Source organism: Pristiophorus japonicus, chromosome 15, assembly GCF_044704955.1.
Source record: "Pristiophorus japonicus isolate sPriJap1 chromosome 15, sPriJap1.hap1, whole genome shotgun sequence".
Lineage (NCBI taxonomy): Eukaryota > Metazoa > Chordata > Chondrichthyes > Pristiophoridae > Pristiophorus > Pristiophorus japonicus.
In genome coordinates, this window is record NC_091991.1 from 22932657 (window position 1) to 22952111 (window position 19455).

At 43.7% G+C, this 19455-nt stretch overlaps 1 protein-coding gene across 2 annotated transcripts in view; it reads right to left on the reverse strand.

The window, feature by feature from the left end:
• The window catches only part of rab3ip (RAB3A interacting protein (rabin3)), a 75810-nt gene extending 56596 nt beyond the window's left edge, over window positions 1-19214 (reverse strand). Inside the window, exon 1 of one of the 2 annotated variants that reach the window (XM_070900215.1) lies at window positions 18963-19214. The gene's annotated coding sequence lies outside the window, so the exon portion shown is untranslated. The remainder of the gene's footprint in view (window positions 1-18962) is intronic. The other variant, XM_070900217.1, reaches the window with a different exon arrangement.
• Window positions 19215-19455: the final 241 nt, after the last annotated feature.

Below are 19455 nucleotides of genomic sequence, written 5' to 3' on the forward strand. Positions count from 1 at the left end.
CTGAGCCCTATGATTACAATACAGCATTTAAATTATAGCCCATCTTTTATAAGTGGGTTTGATTAGCTATTTTTCCAAAAGTACAGTTTCAAAGCTATAATCTAATTTTAGGGTTCAGACTACTCAAACTTAGCACTTGTGGTTTATGACCTCCCAAACACCTTGATTATGAACTTTTCTCGACTCATTCCAGACATCAACACCTTTAAAAGAAATAGAAAATGCTGGAAATACTCAGCAGGTCGTTTGACGAAAGGTCATCAACCTGAAAACACTAACTCTGTTCCTCTCTCCACAAATACTGCCCAACCTGCTAAGTATTTCCAGCATTTTGTGTTTCAGATCTCCAGCAACTGCACTATTTAGCTTTTGTGTCAAAATCTTTATTTTTCTCAATGCTCACCAACTGTTTTAAACATCACAACTTATATTGCTTGCATGTCCCTTTCACCATTTTATAGTTTATGTTTGTTGTGCATATTTACAAACCACTCAGAACAAGTCCACATAACACTAAGTGGCTTCAAATGTCCGTATTATTCAAAAATGAGCATGTTTACTGTTCCATAGTTATCTTCATAAATAGCTGTAATGGAACCACAATAGTTTTGTTTTGGGGATTTGACTTATACAAAATTATGCTTCAACACTTGCCCTGGAAGCAGACCGTCAATATAAATTAACTGGCATATATCTCTGGATACACTTATACCTACATTAGGAGGGCATTTGACTGCTTCCCCTTGAAGGCAAAGTGCTGCTATTACAAAAAGGCAGACCCAATGCATGTGTAAAGCTGTACTCTCAGAAAGCATAGAGGGCAGCAGTATTCCAACAGTAGAGAAGGACCAGGCTTCAATGAAGAAATTGTAAATGTAACTTTATGGCTGTTCTCTATCATTTTACAGCATAAGTTAGCCAAATTCAGCATGACAGGAATTGGTTCATATTACAGAAACGCTTGCAAAGAAGTGGTTCTTTAATATTAAAGAGTTACTTCAAAATTGATCATTTAACTCGAGCATGCATTATTGCAAATTTAGATGTATTTCAAGAACAGTACCTTCAGCAGGCCCAATAACTATAATATGGTGTCATTCAAGAAAACCAGTTTGAAATCCAGTCTCAGACATTTCATGCCTGTGTTTCCTCAGTATTGAACAGTCAAGTAGTGCACAAAGAGATGTGTGTCGTGTTCCATTTTCCATTCAACTGCAACAACTGGCAGGGCAACTAATCAAAAGCACTGCTGGCATCTATGGAAAAGTTGCATGGGCCATCAGATCTGAATTGAGAATACTTTGGATCAAGAAGAAAGAGGAGAATAAGTAACAGGACTTTCTCAGGAGCAAGCTACTTGCAATATACTATGATTTTTGACAACTACAGAACCTGGACGCAGGATATATAAAAGACTACAATCGATTCTAATCAGTGCAATCAACTGCTCTCTCCATTGCAAGCTTTTTTGGGTCTCCAACACTACTATGGCTTGCTCTTTCAACCTTCCTCTCTTTTTCCTCCTAAAGCTCCTCCCTACATCCTAGTCTTACTCCTTGTTCCCAGGACCTCAAAACTGTGAAGAATCTTGCCTTCCTCAATCTTTCCTTTCTCCTACAAACCTTTAAAATCCAAGCTTGGAGTTACTTAATCACTGGTTTGTAATATACCCAGTCATCTCTTTCACTGTCTTCAACTTCAGCAGTGCCTGTGCTATGAGCCTTAGACCTTCACATTAGTTTATTAATTTAAAAAAAAGCTGGAGACAACTAAGAGTTACCTCATGAAATTGATCCTATCAATTGCTTTGAACACAGAACACATTATCTTGTTTGTGAAATCAGTTAGACTCAGAGTATCCAAATGCTACCAAAAATAAAAGATTAGTTATGAAGAAAGGTGAAGTACTGGGGTACCATTGGCTTTCGTCACAGATTTTACCAAGTTAACACATCGTCCAGTAAATGAAAGAAAACTCTGCATTTCAATGCTGGTATTTCATCTGCCATTGTCCACATTTAATGGAAAGCCCTTACAAACATTTATCTGGCAAAAAGAACAGGCTTTCCAAAAAAGAGATATAAAAGGCAAGTGCTTTTGATCTACAGAATATAATGCTTTATTATCTTGCCCATGAAATTAAACACCTGCACAATTAAACCACAAAAGTACCTAAATTATACTAAGAATCAGATGTTATAGTTATGAAGAAAAGCTTTTTTTTAAAAAAACTACAGCAGGGAAAGGGAGGAACAAATGTTTTCAAAATGATGATAGGTTTTAAGAGGGAAAATAGTGAAAGAACGTTTTTGCAAAATTGGTAATAATGGAACATAGATTCAGGATTATCAGTAGAAGAGCAAAAGCTGAAAGTTAGAAGAATTGATCACAGAGTTATTAGAACATGGAATGCTTTACGACAAGTGGTGACTGAGGAAGAGCCTATATCATGTAAAAGGGAATTGGATAAGTACTTGGTAAGTGATTCAGGAAAAGGCAAAGAAAATGGGATTAAAGTTGTTATGTCTCAAATAAAGTAATGTGGCTGAGTACTGTAGAGTTGAGTAAGTGTGACCTTCGTCTCTTTATTCTGACTCCAGAGTGCTGGCACAGCATGGAAGGCCTGCTTATATACAGTGCTCCCAAGGGATGCTGGTATCCCTTGGGACTCCAACAGATGTGCCCTCTGGTGGCGGTAGAATGCTGGTTACAAGGTGTTGCATACATAACATCACTTCCCCCCGCAAAAGTAAATAGTACACTTATTTACAGGGCGAGATGATCTGGGGCTTTCCGTTCCCTAGTCGATCGTCTCGGTACAAACATAGGTGCAGGTGAGTTGGCTGAGCCTTCGCTGGGCTGCTGCGCAGCTGGCCTTGCTGGGCTGCTGGGGATGATGAGTTCAGCTTCGTGATCAACCGTGATGTTGGTTGCCACTTGTGCGTGTATCGGGGGATCAAAGTTGATGGTGTCCTCTTCAGGTTGCTCATGGCTGTCTGTGAATCGCAGTTTGGTTTGGTCCAAATGCTTTCTGCAAGTTAGTCCATTTGTAAGTTTGAGGTCAAACACCCTACTCCCTTGTTTGGCTACGACAGTGCCAGCAAGCCATTTGGGACCATGTCCATAGTTGAGTAGAAATATAGGGTCATTGACTTCAATATCACATGACAAATTTGCGCAATTATGGTACATGCTTTATTGATGCTGCCTGCCCTCAACATGATCATCGAGATCAGGGTGGACGCGAGAGAGCCTTGTTTTGAGTGCCCTTTTCATGAGCAGTTCGACGGGGGGAACCCCGATGAGCGAGTGGGGTCTTGTGCGGTAGCCAAGCAGGACTCTGGACAGGTGGGTCTGCAGGGAGCCTTCCGACACGCGTTTCAAGCTTTGCTTGATGGTTTGGACTACCCGTTAGATGCGGGCTTGAACGGGGCAGATGTGACATGCTTGATCCCATTGCGGGTCACAAATTCAGCGCTGGTGAAGCACGGCCCATTGTCGTTGACAAGGACATCAGGTAGGCCGTGCGTGGCAAACATGGCTCATAGGTTTTCGATGGTGGCAGCGGACGTGCTTACAGACATTATTATACACACAATCCATTTGGAATAAGCATCCACCACAACCAAGAACAGTTTGCCCAAAAACGGGCCAGCGAAGTCAACGTGGATCCCAGAGGGCCATGACCACAAACTTAGCGGTGCCTCCCTTGGTACATTGCCCAATTGAGAGCAAGTGCTGCATTGGTACACGCAAGACTCCAATTCTGAGTCGATGCCGGGCCACCACACATGGGATCTGGCTATAGCTTTCATCATTACTATGCCTGGGTGAGTACTGTGTAGGTCGTGTATAAATGTTTCCCTGCCTTTTTTTTAGGCAAAACCATGCGATTACCCCACAAAAGACAGTCCGCCTGTATGGACATTTCGTCTTTGCGCCGCTGCAACGGCTTGATCTCTTCATGCATCTCCGCTGGGACACTGGACCAGCTCCCATGGAGGGGACAGTTTTTTTTTTTTTTTTTTACAAGGGACAGTAGAGGATCCTGGCTGGGCCAGGTCCTGATCTGGCGGGCCGTAACAGGTGACTTTTCGTTTTCAAATGCATCCATCACCAAGAGCAAGTCTGCAAACTGTGCCATTTCCACCCCAGTGGTGGGCAATGGTAGCTGACAGAGCATCAGCGCAATTGTGTGTGCCTGGCCTGTGGCGAATTACAGAGTTACATGCAGACAGCGTGAGCGCCTATCTTTGGGTGCGAGCAGAGGCATTGGTATCAATACCTTTGCTCTCTGAGAATGGCGATATGAGCGACTTATGGTCAGTTTCTAACTCGAACTTAAGCCCAAACAGATACTGGTGCATTTTTTTCACCCCGTAAATGCATGCCAGAGCTTCTTTTTCAATCATGCTGTAGGCTCTTTTGGCCTTGGACAAACTCCTGGATGCATAAGCGATTGGTTGCAATGTTCCCGATTCATTTGCTTGTTGTAACACACACACCCGACCCCATACGAAGACGCATCGCAAGCTAGCACTAAATGTTTACATGGGTCATACAGAACAAGCAGTTTGTTGGAACATAACAGATTTCTGGCTTTCTCAAAAGCTGTCTCCTGTGATTTTCCCCCATACCCAGTCATCTCCCTTGTGTAGCAACATGTGTAGAGGTTCTAGCAAAGGTGCTTGACCCGGGTAGGAAATTACCAAAATAATTGAGTCGTCCCAGGAACGACCACAGCTCCATCACGTTCTGTGGTCTCGGCGCGTTCTTGATGGCTTCCGTCTTGGCGTCGGTGGGTCTGATGCCGTCTGCCAAGATTCTTCTCCCCAAGAACTCGGCCTCTGGTGCCAGGAAAACACACTTCGAGCATTTCAACCCGAGCCCCACACGATCTAGCCGACTTAGAACCTCTTCCAGGTTCTGCAAGTGTTCGATGGTGACCTGACCTGTGATCAATATGTCGTCCTGGAAAACCACGCTACGCGGAACCGACTTTCGCAGAATAGCCGCGGCCGATCGAATTCCAAACGGGCATCTATTGTAGATGAACAGACCTTTGTGCGTGTTGATGCAGGTGAGGCCTTTCAAAGATTCCGCCAGCTCCTGTGTCATGTAGGCTGAGGTCAGGTCCAACTTGGTGAACGTCTTCCCTCCTGCCAGCGTCGCAAATAGGTCGTCTGCCTTGAGTAGCGGATACTGGTCCTGTAGCAAAAAACAGTTCGGCGTTAATTTCTGGCGATTATAAAGTCTGACCGTGCCATCGCCCTTGACAACCAGAACAATCGGACTGGCCCACTCGTTGAACTCAACCGGCGTGATGATGCCCTCTCGTTGCAGCCTGTCCAGCTCGATCTCCACTTTCTCTCGCATCATGTATGGCGCCACACGTGCCTTGTGGTGGATGGATCGTGTACCGGGAACTAAGTGGATCTGCACCTTCGCCCAGAGAAATTTCTGATGCCTGGCTCCAACAACGATGGGAACTTGCTCAAAACCTGGGCACAAGGCGTCGTCTACGGATGAAAACGCTCGGATGTCGTCCCAGTTCCAGCAGATTTTTCCCAGCCAGCTTCTGCCGAACAGTGTGGGGCCATTTTCTGGTACAATCCAGTGGTGGTTTTACTGCTGCACTGCCAATTACAGGGATCAGCTCTTTAGTGTAAGTTCTCAGCTTGGTATGAATAGGGCTCAGCTTGGGCCTTTGTGCATTGTTGCACCACTGCCTCTCGAAGGCCTTTTTGCTCATGATGGACTGAAACGCATCAGTGTCCAATTCCATTTATGGCAAATTCAACTTTTAACATGATCGGTGGACATTTCGTGGTGAAGGTGTGTACCCCGTAGACTTCTGCCTCCTCGGTTCGCGTCTCTAGTTCAGTTTGATCCGCCATGGATCGGTCTTCCTCTGCAACGTGATGGTTTGCAGCTCGTCTGCACATTCGCTGGAGGTGTCCCATTGTTCCACAGCCTTTGCACGCATAGTGTTTGAAGCGGCATTGATGGGCTCGATGATCACCTCCGCAGCGCCAACAAGATGGTAATTGCCTTGCATTCACGCTTGATGGCGGACTCTGGGTCATCTGAGCTCATGCAGCTGCAGGCATGTACGTTCTGCCATATGCATTCCTGCCTGAAAACGACATTACTTTGTGTACAGTACATACCGATGCATCTTTATGCTGCGAAATTTGTTTGGTGTTATCACTGGTGGACATAAATGCCTGGGCTATCGTTATGGCTTTGCTCAGGTTCGGTGTTTCAACAGTCAATAGTTTGCAAAGGATAACCTCATGGCCAATACCAAGCACAAAAAAGTCTCTTAGCATTTGCTCCAGGAATCCATCAAATTCGCAATGTCCTGCAAGGCGCCTTAGTTCAGCGACGTAGCTCGCCACTTCCTGGCCTTCAGACCGTTGACATGTATAAAATCGATACCTTGCCATCAGAATGTTCTCTTTTCGATTTAGGTGCTCCCGGACCAGCTTCATACAATTGGGTTGTTGGTTTCACCGGAGCAAGAAGATTCTTCATGAGGCCATAGGTTGTTGCCCCGCAGACAGTGAGGAGGATCGCCCTTAGTTTGGCAGCGTTCACATTTCCTTCCAGCTCGTTGGTCACGAAGCATTGGTCGAGTCGGTCCACGAAGACTTCCTAATCGTCACCTTCTGAGAATTTCTCCAGGATACCGACAGCTCTCTGCATTTTCGCGTGATGATTCGTTATCTATTACTCGTCGGCAGTTGTTATGTCTCAAATAAAGTAATGTGGCTGAGTACTGTAGAGTTGAGTAAGTGTGACCTTAGTCTCTTTATTCTGACTCCAGAGAGTGCTGACACAGCCCGAGAGGCCTGCTTATATACAGTGCTCCAAAAGGGATGCTGGGATCCCTTGGAACTCCAACAGATGCACCCTCTGCTGGAGGTAGAATGCTGGTTACAAGGTGTTGCATACATAACAAAAGTAGACAGCTCTAGAAGAACTACTACAGGCAGCAAAGGCACAGTAAGCCAAATGGCCACTTTCTGTGCTGTAAATTCTGTGATTATACGAGTTCCACAGCCTCAAACACCGCAAAGACAGTGATCTCGGTCAAAAGCCAGCTGCACAATATTTTTTTTAAGTTTTGATTTACAACACTTAGGGATGGAAGTGTTTACCCCAATGAATAATCAAAACAATTGGGAGGCTTTATCCTAAAGTCTTCCTTTAAACACTATACAATTATGAAACCATGATGTTATTACTGAAATACATGAAAGTTTAAATATTTCAGTGCTCCACAAAATTCACAACTCATTTACGGAAATTAATTTCCGTAAGGGCAGAAGACTTTCAAGAGGCAGAATTAATGATCAAGTTCTAATGGTAACAATATACCACTGCTTCAGTAATAAAAAAATTACTGTATTTACGAACCCTCACTGGAAACAGCCAAGATGTGGCAATCCACTAATGCCATAAATACAGGAGTCAGAAATAAATTACAAATGATGGATGCTGACAAATTTATCCAACAATAAAACGGTACAGGAATACTATCAGCACTACTTTCATTAGTGGGAACACAGTGCCAATCCAAGGGAAAATTAAATTAAAATTGTTATTAGTTTTGAAAGCTTCAACTGTGGAGATTTACTAAATTCCTAACCAATATGTATATGAGCTGTGATCTGTATCATCTTCTGAAAAAAGGACATTGCAATTTGAAATGAGCTGTACCACAGTACACTAATGTCTATTTTATGTTGCCTTACCTAGTATAATGAGGAAGTATTTGAAATAGTGCTTACATGACCAGTAGATGTTAATATATGATGTAGGAGTTGCATCTGAATCAGAATTAGACTTTTCTTTGAAAATATTTCAAGTTGTTCCATATTAATATGTTTAGTCATATATATATATATATATATAGCCCTAAATACCTTTTTAACATTTTTTTTAAAGGAAATAACGTTTTAAAACGTTATTACATTTGTAGTACAATTTTAACTGTTTTAAGCCATATTTTCAAAATAGGCATCTATTTTTCATAAATGGCTCTCCATACAGCAATGTTTCACTGAACAAGATGGTATAAATATTTTTCAGTAATCTTCAATCTTTAAAGCCTACTTTCAAAAATATTTTGTATAAAAAAGTGCATTATTTTGAATGCTCTTCTTTGGGTTGTTAGAGAGGGTTAAAAAAAAAACTCTTGTGATGTGGGTGGCATTTATTGCCTATTCCTAATTGCCCTTAAGATGGTGGTGAGCTGTCTTATACAACAGAGTGGCTTGCTAGGCCATTTCAGAGGGAAATTAAGGCCCCAAGTTTCCACATGATTTGCTCCTGATTTTTAGGAGCAACTGGTGTAGAACGGAGTATCTTAGAAATCAGAATTCTCCACATTTAGTTTTCTGCAGTTCTAGTCAGGTAGAACAGTTTCACTTTGGAACAGAATTTTTTTTTTCCAAAAGGGGGCGTGTCCGGCCACTGACGCCTGATTTGAAAGTTTCCACAGTGAAAACGTACTCCAAACTAACTTAGAATGGAGCAAGTGAAGATTTTTGTACGCTTGAAAAAACCTTGTCTACACTTTAAAAAATCAGGCGCAGGTTACAAATTAGGCGTCGGGAACGAGGTGGGGGGGGGAGGGAGGGGGGAAGGGAAGTCACTAAATTCTACAATCAATCCTTAGTTAAACTTATACAAATATTCTACAAATAAATCCAACCTGAATAAAAATTTATAAGCAAAGAAAAGATTAAATAAACCATGTTCCTACCTGTGTGAAAGTGCTTCAGGCAGCCCTTTCAGGCAGGTGTGGCGTCGGTCTCGGGGCCAGGCAGCAAGCAGCGCTTCAGGCAGCGGTGTGGCGTCGGTCTCGGGGCCAGGCAGCAAGCAGCGCTTCAGGCAGCGGTGTGGCGTCGGTCTCGGGGCAGGCAGCAAGCAGCGCTTCAGGCAGCGGTGTGGCGTTGGTCTCGGTGGCAGGCAGCAAGCAGCGCTTCAGGCAGCGGTGTGGCGTCGGTCTCGGTGGCAGGGGCAGGCAGCAAGCAGCCTTGGTGCTTGAGGCAGGCCTTCATTCCCCGCGAAGATGCAGCACCCAGACGGACTTAAGGCCATTCGGCCATGGGATTGCAGTGGCGTCAGTGGCTGGCCGGGAGCAGCAGCAGCCTTCTAGCTGTGAGGGGGACTGACTGCTAAAAGCACTCCCTCACACACAGAAATATCAAGAAAATTAAAATGCAAGCCTTTGCAAGGGTTCAATAAACAAATTTTCACTTTTTCTGCAGCACTTTTAAAAATGGCCGAGTGTCAATGTTTACTTCAGACTGCGCGTGCGCGAACGCTCCAACGCGCACGCGCAGGGTTGCCGGCACCAAAAAAACTCATTTAAATTGTACCCGCCCCCTCCTACTTACAAAATCGGTGCGAGTGGTAGGCTCCGCCCCCTGTGCGCCGCGCCAAGCAGACATCGAGCTGCAAGGAGCTCGAGAATACCGCGTTTTTTTTCAGACGCCGTTTTTGGTGCGAAAAACAGGTGCCCAGCTCTGAGGGGTCCCGTGTGGAAACTTGGGGCCTAAGAGTCAACCATATTGTTGTAGTCACAGGTAAGGGCGTCAGATTTCTTTCCATAAAGGAAAGGAATGGGTTTTTACGACATTCCAGTAGTTTCATGGTCACCATTACTGATACTAGCCTTTTATTCCAGACTTATTTTTATTGAACTGAATTTAAATTCCCCATTAGTCCCGGCCGCTGGATTACTAGTCCAGTAACATAACCACAATGCTACCGAATAGTAATAGATGACCAGACTGAATAGAAAGTCAGTAAGTAAACTCAGCAGTTCTGATGGCATTATAAACAAGTGTCTAATGTAAACAGTTTAGAAATGTCAGCAGAAAACCCTCCCCCCCCCCCACAAAAAAAGTAAATGCATTCATCGGTAAGCAAGACCTTTCCTAGGATATTCTTGTAAAAATACAATAACAATAAATAGATTTAATAATGGGATGCCTATTACTAGTATTTTTAATTCATTCATGTATCGTAATAGCCTATGAAAAGTAACAACTCACATACCTCCCGTCAAATGAAGGAGAGCTTTGTTTGCAGCTTTATATTACATGCCCCTGCTTGACTCCTCCGTGAATGCAATGCATGAAACATTAATGTTATAAGAGAAATTTGTTTTGGGAGGCAGATCCAATTTTTAAAAAACATATCTGACCTCACCATTTTCAGTTTCCTCATTACTTATAAAGATTAGACTTCTATGTGCTCAATAAGCTGGTTTGGATAAATATATGAGGGATAAAAAGGAATTACTACTGACAGTAAATGAGTGGGAGGGTGTATGTACTAAACACCAATTGGTAATAATATGCAATAACTGGCCCATAAAACTGCAGTAATATTTTCCACACAAGACTACAAATAGAATTCTTGGTCACTTTTTTTTTTAAATTCACAAGCATAATTGTGAGCCATGAACGAAAATATACCAATTGATTTCCCAGTTTCTCACGGGAAGTCATCAGGTTTGGTGTGGTTAGAGGGAGGGGATAATTGGACCAGGGTGCGCAAGACATAATTCAGTCCAGATTTTAAAATCGTACATACTTTCCGTATTTTTTTATATAATAGTCTGATCTTACATTATTTATAAATTAAATGGCAACATTTACAACAATTGGGAAGCAGCAAAGTTTCCCTGCAGTCATGGGTGGTCAGGTAGTGCTGCCCTTGGGACTGGAGGATGAGGGCGAGCAGACAGAAGGCAGCAAGAGCAGTTGGGAAACGAGGGAGGATAAGGGCACTGTGCTGGAGGTTGTACCCACAGCAGGTCTTCAGGGAACACTTCTACCGTAACTTTATTGGAGGAGAAATGTGTCAGCGGCTTCACTTCATGAAGGAGGTGATCACCGAGCGGTCTCACCTGCTGCAGTCACAACTAGAGCATCAAATCAGGGCATGGAGAGCATTGCATATGGCCGTCACAGTCACTGTAGCCCTTAACTTTTATGCAACATGCTCCTTCCAGGCCGCAGCAGGCGACACCAGTGATAGCTCCCAGTTTACTGTTCAGCGTTGTAACATGGAAGTCACCGAGGAGGAACACCTATATCTCTTTCCTCATGGGAAGAGCAAAGTAAGGCAAGAGAGCCCTAGTTTTCGCCTGCATTACAGGCTTCCGCAGGCTGCAAGGTGTAATAGGCTGCACCCACATTGCCTTGCGTGCTCCACATTACCATCCTGGCATCTTGAACAGAAAGGGATTCCACTCCCTCAACATCCAGCTGTTTTGTGACGGGCAGTGCATCATGCAGGTCTGTTCCCAGTTTCCTGGCAACAGTCATGATTCCTTCATCCTGTGCCAGTCCTCTGTGTCGCCTTTATTCCAGTCAGACTGTCTGGTTACAGGCTATTGGGCAACAAATGCTACCTACAGACATGGCTCATGACTCCTGTTGTACAGTTGACCTACAATGAGAGCCATGCCACCAACAGAATAGGAAGAGAAGAAGTTGGAATGAAGTGTGGTGCAGTGATTGAAGGAGTGAAGAGACACAAAAGGGAAGGGGAGGGGAGTATTGCAGGTAGTGAAAGTGCAGATGGGAGAACAGTGTAGTTGAACTAAAAATGTACAATTCTTACCATGGCAACGCTGGTAAAGTCATTTAACTTCTTTTGCCACTGCAGCCATGTCCTGGGAGCCAAGCGCCTGGCATTAACCTCCTCAGTGACCTCTTCTTACAGCCAACGGAGGTGTTGCATGGTTGACTTTATGGGGACCCAGGGGAACAAGATCTCCCTCCTCCTCTCCTCCGCCTGGACCAGGGCCTTCAATGTTGCATCAGAGAACCTGGGTGCTCTCTCTGGACCTCTTGCAGTCATTTCTCCACAAGTTTCCTTGCTGTCTACAGCTACAGTGAAACTTCCCTTTTAAAAGAGCCTTTAAGTAGCAACGCCCAATTTCCCGCTCGCCCCGAACAGGTGCACAGCCAATGTATAGTGTGGGTATTGCTGGCTGCACTCTTGATAATGAACTGCCAGCGGCAATTTAATGTGGTCCCTGGGACATGAATGGGCACGTGCAGCTTGTTTCAGAGTGCAATTGAATTTCTAGGCCATTATTTCTGTTTGGTCGCCTCTCCCCTATTCGCTTTGATTTACTCGTTAATCTTATAAACTTGTTTCCTGTTCCTTGTTAATTAATGAAAGTTATCATTTTGCAGAACAAAGTGATAAAAAAACGAATTCTATTGGGGAGCGGGAAATCAGTAAACATTAAAGGCAAGAGCAATTAATGGTATTAATTTCAAAACATCAAAACACATCAATTCTTACTACTACTGTGGCCACTTGTTTAACTACTATTTCCAAGTCATTATCTGTGCTGCTTTCAACATGTGACAAATGTCAGCTGTCACACAAGCTTATGTGCCTTCTTTATTTATTTAAAAGCACAAAGAATAGAAAATAAATTATTTACAGTTCAGTACAAAGCACTGGCATAAACACTCAATTACCAATTGCAGAATTAGAATGTAAAAGAAAGGACTTTGTTTACAAAATGCACAAGACGGAAAACATCTCAAGATTACAGTATTCAGGAGGGAGTGGGTAATATTTAAAATTAGTTTCTGTGCTTTCAGGAAAAACTTTGAAAATGCAACAATTCACAGGAAAGGGGATAGTTTTGAGTAAACTTTGCAAAGTCGATGGGCATCATTCCAATGGAAATGAAATGGCACTTAAAGCACCCCTCCAAGCACAGGTGAAGAATAAAGCTTACTTTTACATTGTTCGAACTGTGAGCAGTTAATTCTCATCTCTGAAGGCTGCTGCTACCCAATGTGCCATTTCCATTTCCCGCAGTCAATTCTTGTGGTTTTGGCGTGCAGAGGGAGTCAAGACCAGGTATAGACTTCAGGTAAAGCGGAGTTAGAGGTTAGGAGATTATTGGACCAGAGCACGTAAATGGACTTCAGTTCCTATTTTAAAGTCATATATTCTGTCCTGATTTTTGCAATTCCGTTATAAATTCCTATGTCCGCACTTGTATTGGTAACTACCTATTGATATTTATCATGATTTAGTTACACCTACCTGCCAGTGGTGGCCAGATTGCAGAGTGACAAGGCTTTTGCCATTATAAAAGTGCACATAAAAAATTATAGTGGAAAAAAGTGAGACAGAAATACAACAGGTCAAGTGACGATGATGAAGTGCATGCAGTCTAAAATTTTTATTATAGATAAAATTGCATCCAGATTCCTCGAGGGAACTTACAATTAAATATTAAATAACTAGGAAATCAATCCTACCTTCTTTTACCCAGCTCCAAATCTGCTGGAGTGAGACATGATCGTGAGCCTAGTAAGAATATCACTACCTGAGAAACAGGTTCAAACTGCAAATGGCCAGGTACAAGCAGCTGCAGCCTGCCCAATAAAATTACAGCACTGAAAGCTAGCAGGAGTGCGACAGTGCTTGCAATTTGTCGTTGCCAGCTTTTAATTGAAGAGGCATGGTGAAGAGAGACAAAATACTAGTAAATCCACGACCAGCAACAAGACATACAGCTCCTTTACAACCTTTCTGGTTTGAGTTTTAATAAAACAACTTGCATTTATATAAAGTCTTTAATAGAGTAAAACACCCCACGCCGTTGCATAAGGAGAGTTATCAAATAAAATGTGACACTGAGCCACATAAGGAGATATTAGGACAGAAAAGTGGTAGGTTTGAAGGACAAGAGAGATAGAGAGGCGGAGGGTTTCGGGCCTCTGCAGCTGAAGCCACAGTCACCAATGGTGGAGTGATTAAAATCGGGAATGCACAAGAGGCCAGAATTGGAGGAGTGCAGAGGTGTCAGAGGGTTATAGGGCTGGAGAGGTTAGAGATAGAAAGGGGTGAGACCGTGGAAGGATTTGAAAACAAGGATGAGAATTTTAAAAATTGAAGCGCTGCCGGATCTTGAACCAATGTAGGTCAGCAAGCACAGGGGTGATGGTTGAACGGGACTTGGTGCGAGTTAGGGAATGGGCAGCAGAGTTTTGGATGAGCTCAAGATGGGAGGCCGGGATTGGAATAGTCAACTCTAGAGGAAACAAAGGCTTAGATGTGGGTTTCAGCAACAGATGAACTGAGGCAGAGTCAGAATTAGGCGATGTTACGGAGGTGGACGAAGGAAGTCTTGGTGACGGAATGGATATGTGGTCGGAAGCTCCTCAGGGTCAAATACAACACTAAGGTTGCAAAGGATTTGGCTTAGCCTCAGACAGTTGCCAGGGAGAGGGATGGAGTCGGTAGCTAAGGCACTGAGTTTGTAGAGGGGACTGAAGATAATAAAAGTAAATGTACAGTTATCATATAATTAAGCTGCAATAGTTGACAGGTTATTAACCACAATGCAGTTATTAGAATAAAATACTCAATATTCAACACGAAAGACAATTTCTTAAATTTGTATGAAAGGGGAAAAATTGTATATGTACACAAGTTCTTAGGCAGTGATAAACCTGATAAGCTTTTTATCATGTCTCAGACCAGTTAACCCCAGATGGAATGAAGGGGGTTTGGATTGATTTCTCAGTTTTTCAATATTTTATTTTAAAGCACCATAATGAAGAATTTGGGTACATTATTCTTATATATTTCATTTCTAGAGCCAGTGTATATTCTAGCGCTGGAAAGATAGTGACTTGACAATTTCCCATTGTGATCTGAGTTTGATAGAAAAGGTAGGAGGGGAGTTTTCCTACAATGCAATTACTTTTCCCATTTTGCCTTTGCTTCTCCAGACTAAAAACAGTTCCACTGCCAGCAATACGACAGATAATCATTCACTAAAGTAAGCCATAAGGGAGACTCTAGCATAAATGATCACAAACTATCAGATGTTTTCCACAAATGAATTATTTTAAATATTCTATTAAAAGTCATTGGTCTTTTCTATTAATGATTTTCTTCTAAAAAAGAATCTATTTCTCACCTTAGACAATGGGCTATTTCCAGTGGGTTGTGAGGCAGTTTTGATTAAGTTCAACTACAGGTATACTTACATCAGTAATTACTTGTTACAAGAACCTCCGGCAGAGGCATGAACAGTGGATGCGTACCCACTTGAGAAGGCCACCTGAAACGATTATGGGCCCAAGTTTCCACATGATTTGCGCCTGATTTTTAGGAGCAACTGGTGGAGAACGGACTATCTTAGAAATCGCAATTCTCCACATTTTTTTTTCTGCAGTTCCAGTCAGGTAGAACAGTTCAACTTTGGAACAGAATTTTTTCTTCAAAAAGGGGGCGTGTCCAGCCACTGACGCCTGATTTCAAAGTTTCCACAGTGAAAACGTACTCCAAACTAAAGTAGAATGGAGCAAATGAAGATTTTTGTAGAACTGAAAAAACCTGTTCTACACATTAAAAAATCAAGGCGCAGGTTACAAATTAGGTGTCCAGAACGAGGTGGGGGGGAAGGGGGGGGGGAAGGGAACTCATTAAATTCTACAATAAATCCTTATTTATACTTCTACAAATATTATACAAATAAATCCAACCTGAATAAACATTTCTAAGCAAAGAAAAGATTAAATAAACCATCTTCCTACCTGTGTGAAAGTGCTTCAGCCATCGTTCGTTCCCGCGGCGGGTGTGGAAGGAAACCGCCGTTTGTTGCCGTGGAGGGGAGGGAGGGGAAGGAGACAGCGGTTTGTTGCCGCCGCGGAGGGGAGGGAGGGGAAGGAGACAGCGGTTTGTTGCCGTGGAGGGGAGGGAGGGGAAGGAGACAGCAGTTTGTTGCCATGGAGGGGAGGGAGGGGAAGGAGACAGCGGTTTGTTGCCGTGGAGGAGAGGGAGGGGAAGGAGACAGCGGTTTGTTGCCGTGGAGGGGAGGGAGGGGAAGGAGACAGCGGTTTGTTGCCGCCGCGGAGGGGAGGGAGGAGAAGGAGACAGCGGTTTGTTGCCGCCGCGGAGGGGAGGGAAGGGAAGGAGACAGCGATTTGTTGTCGTGGAGGGGAGGGAGGGGGAGGAAACCGCCGTTTGTTGCCGTGGAGGTTGGGGAGGGAAAGGAGACAGTGAGAAGGGTAGCCTCAATGGTGATGTGAATGTGCTTTTATTAAAAAATGTTAAAAAATTAAACAGCTACAAAGAACTACAAAAATGGCCGAGTGCCAATGTTTCCTTCACTGAGCATGAACGTTCCAACGCGCACGAGCAGCGTTGCCGGCAGGAAAAAAACTAATTTAAATAGTACCCGCTCCCTCCCACTTACAAAATCGCCGCAAGTGTAGGCTCCGCCCCCCTGGGCGCCACGCCAAACAGACAAGGAGCTGCAAAGCGCTCGAGAATAGCGCGTTTTTTTTCTGGCGCTGTTTTAGGCGCGAAAAACGGGCGCCCAGCTTGGAGGGGCGCCCGTTTTTTATCCTGTGGAAACTTGGGTCCTATGATTCTCTTAAAATATTGTCTAGATTATTTCCTAGTAATATTTTCTTATGAAATTATTACATTTTAATGCAGATCAACATTGCCATTATAATCCCAGTTATCAAAGATAGTCTACACTACACAAAATCATCACCGTGAACTTCGGAGAGTATATTATTTACTTATACGGCTACTGCCCAGGAACCAACTGTTGGATCACTGAAACTTAGGGATAACATCACAATTATTAATCATTCAATGTGACCCAGATGCACAATGAGAGAAATAACAAAAATAATAAAAGGTGCCTCCTCCATAATTTAATTACTTTAAAAAGAAATCCATGGCAGTGATTACAATGTGGTAATCTCATCACTCCTACTGCCTCTTCTGAATCAAGCCACAATACTATTCTGCAAACCAATCTTCAATGTAATTTCTGCTCTAGTCTTAACTGTTAATAGTAAATTTTATTTTCTGGAGTACATAGACATATATACACTACATAAAGGGCATGTAAAAGGGAATGAAATTCATTATCACCGCATTTGGGTTACCGCCCCCAGAAGGAAGTGGAGCACTAAATCAAGGGTTCCACTTCCTTCCTGGGGCGCTAACGGGGCGGACGCCTCAGCAGCACTGCCACAAGCGAGGGGCTCTTCCCTCACTTAAAGGGAAGGGCCCACGCTGCCAACTCTGCAGAAGGAAAACGGACCTGACCTGGACCACCAGGGAGCTGGGGTGCCAGGCTGTGTGATCGTGGCCAGTACCCTGCGAAGAAAATGGAGCAGTAACAGGAAACACAAGGCAATCTTTGTTTCCCCCCGATAGCGGCTGGCCACCCGATTTGCGTCCCCTATAACGGTCGGTGCTTTCGCCCGGCGCTGCTGCAAGGGGCAAAAGTGAATTTCGGGGCCGGGGTCCTAACGGGGCAATGCCCAAAGAAGCAGTTGAGGCTAGCTCATTGAATGTTTTCAAGTCAAAGATAGATAGATTTTTAACCAATAAGGGAATTAAGGGTTACTGGGAGAGGGCGGGTAAGTGGAGTTGAGTCCACGACCAGATCAGCCATGATCTTATTGAATGGCGGAGCAGGCTCGAGGGGCTTGATGGCCTACTCCTGTTCCTAATTCTTATGTTCTTATGTCACGATCGCCGGGCACAAGAAATCGGGGCACAACTTTGTAGCACCTGAGCGGTATGGCATTCGCGTCCAGTTATAATGGGATGCACAAATGCGCTGAATTTCTAGTCCCTAGACTCTTAATTTATTTTCTGCGTACATACATATATAAGTCACTAAAGTGTTCTTTTTATTGACAATATCAACCTCCTGAAATAAATGGAAGTCCTAATACACAATCCTTATTCTATCCTTTAATCATTAGAAATAAATGTAGGTAGTAATTATAGGAGTATCAAATGAGTACAAGCGATTGTGATAAAAGATGATGACAGCTGGCAGGCAATACTTCCACGTTGTGAGGAATAGGTTGATAAACAAAGACTGTGTGTGTTCAGAAAGCCAGATGGTTAGTCAGCAAATACTGTGCATGAATTCCTGGTGTGAAAGCTTTGAGCATGCAAAGACCAAAGAGACGCAGAAACTAAAACTTCACCGGAGGGGAGTAAACTCAGAACTGCAAGTTTTGAACCAATCACCTAAATAATTCTGAAATATGCAAAATTTATGATCCAGAAATCTAAAATCAAATGTGATTTTTAGGTATTCAAAAATAGGAAACTACTGTTAATATTTCACATATATTTCGTGTCAAAATAGTATGGTGACTGCATGCAAAATTATTTACACCGTAGCAGGGTAATTTTGCAATATATCCCCAATAAAGAAACTGATGCCTACACCAACTCTTCTGGCAAACCAATGAACAATAAGATTTGCAACATCCTATAATTCTTGCAGGATTAACTGCAAATCCTTTGTAGATGACTGTCACCCACTTCTTTCGCCGATGCTGCTAAATATATGTTTTCCCCGACAACAACAAAACAGCGTGTGCAGTGAAAAGGGGGGTGGGGTTGTGTTTTTGTTGCTGGAACAGTTTCCTTCTCAGGAACTGCTGGGGTCCTCCTCCCCCCCCCCCCCGCCCCCCGATAAATGTGTTTGTCCATCAATTTCCACAAGAAACTGCAGCAAAAAACAAGGCCGAGACACTCAGGTTCACACCTACGCGAGAGCAGTGAGCCAAGTGCTGGACCTTCCCCGAAAGGGCTGATTCAACCAGGCTGCTGCTGCTGCTATCTCAGCGGCGGTGCGAGAGAGGGAGGGGGCGAGGGGTCGCATCGGCCGCGGATCTGACAACTCGGTCCATTCATAAAATAAGAACGCCGCCACTTCCCCTTTAAGGGAGCCAAGTGTTCGAAAATAATTGGAACGGCGTGCGGTTAACGCCGTTGGTCGCGCGAGCGCGCTGGAGCCGGGGAGAGGAGGAAGAGAGACGGACGTCGGCAGGCCCCGGGGGATGCGATCAAGACTTCAGGTATAAATCTCACTCAACGCCACAGCCATTTCTCACCTGACACTCGCCGAACTATAAACCTTCACCTTGAACCGACGAGGAAGAGAGTGGGGGGGAAAAATAATGTCCCAGTGTCCAGTGTCGCCGCTGTATTTATTGATTATATTTTCGGTCACTTCAGACGCAATGTCTCTTATCCTCCGGGCACACTCTTAACTTTTCTCCCCTCCACGTCTCCACCTGTTCTTCCCCGTTTCCCTCTCGGCTCCCGAGACTTGAACACTTCCACTGAGCCCGCGCCACTGCACCTGCGCGGCACCGGCCAGCTGCCTCTACGCCTGCGCGTTACATGTGCACACATCGACACATAGCATATATGCACATCTTCTACATAGAACGTATATGCACATCTACATATAGCATATATACACATCTACATATAGAATATGTACATGTGAATTATACATACACATATTTTATACATCTACATGCATGAATCTTGTGTATAACATACATGGCAGAATTATATATATAATCTGAATTATGTAGA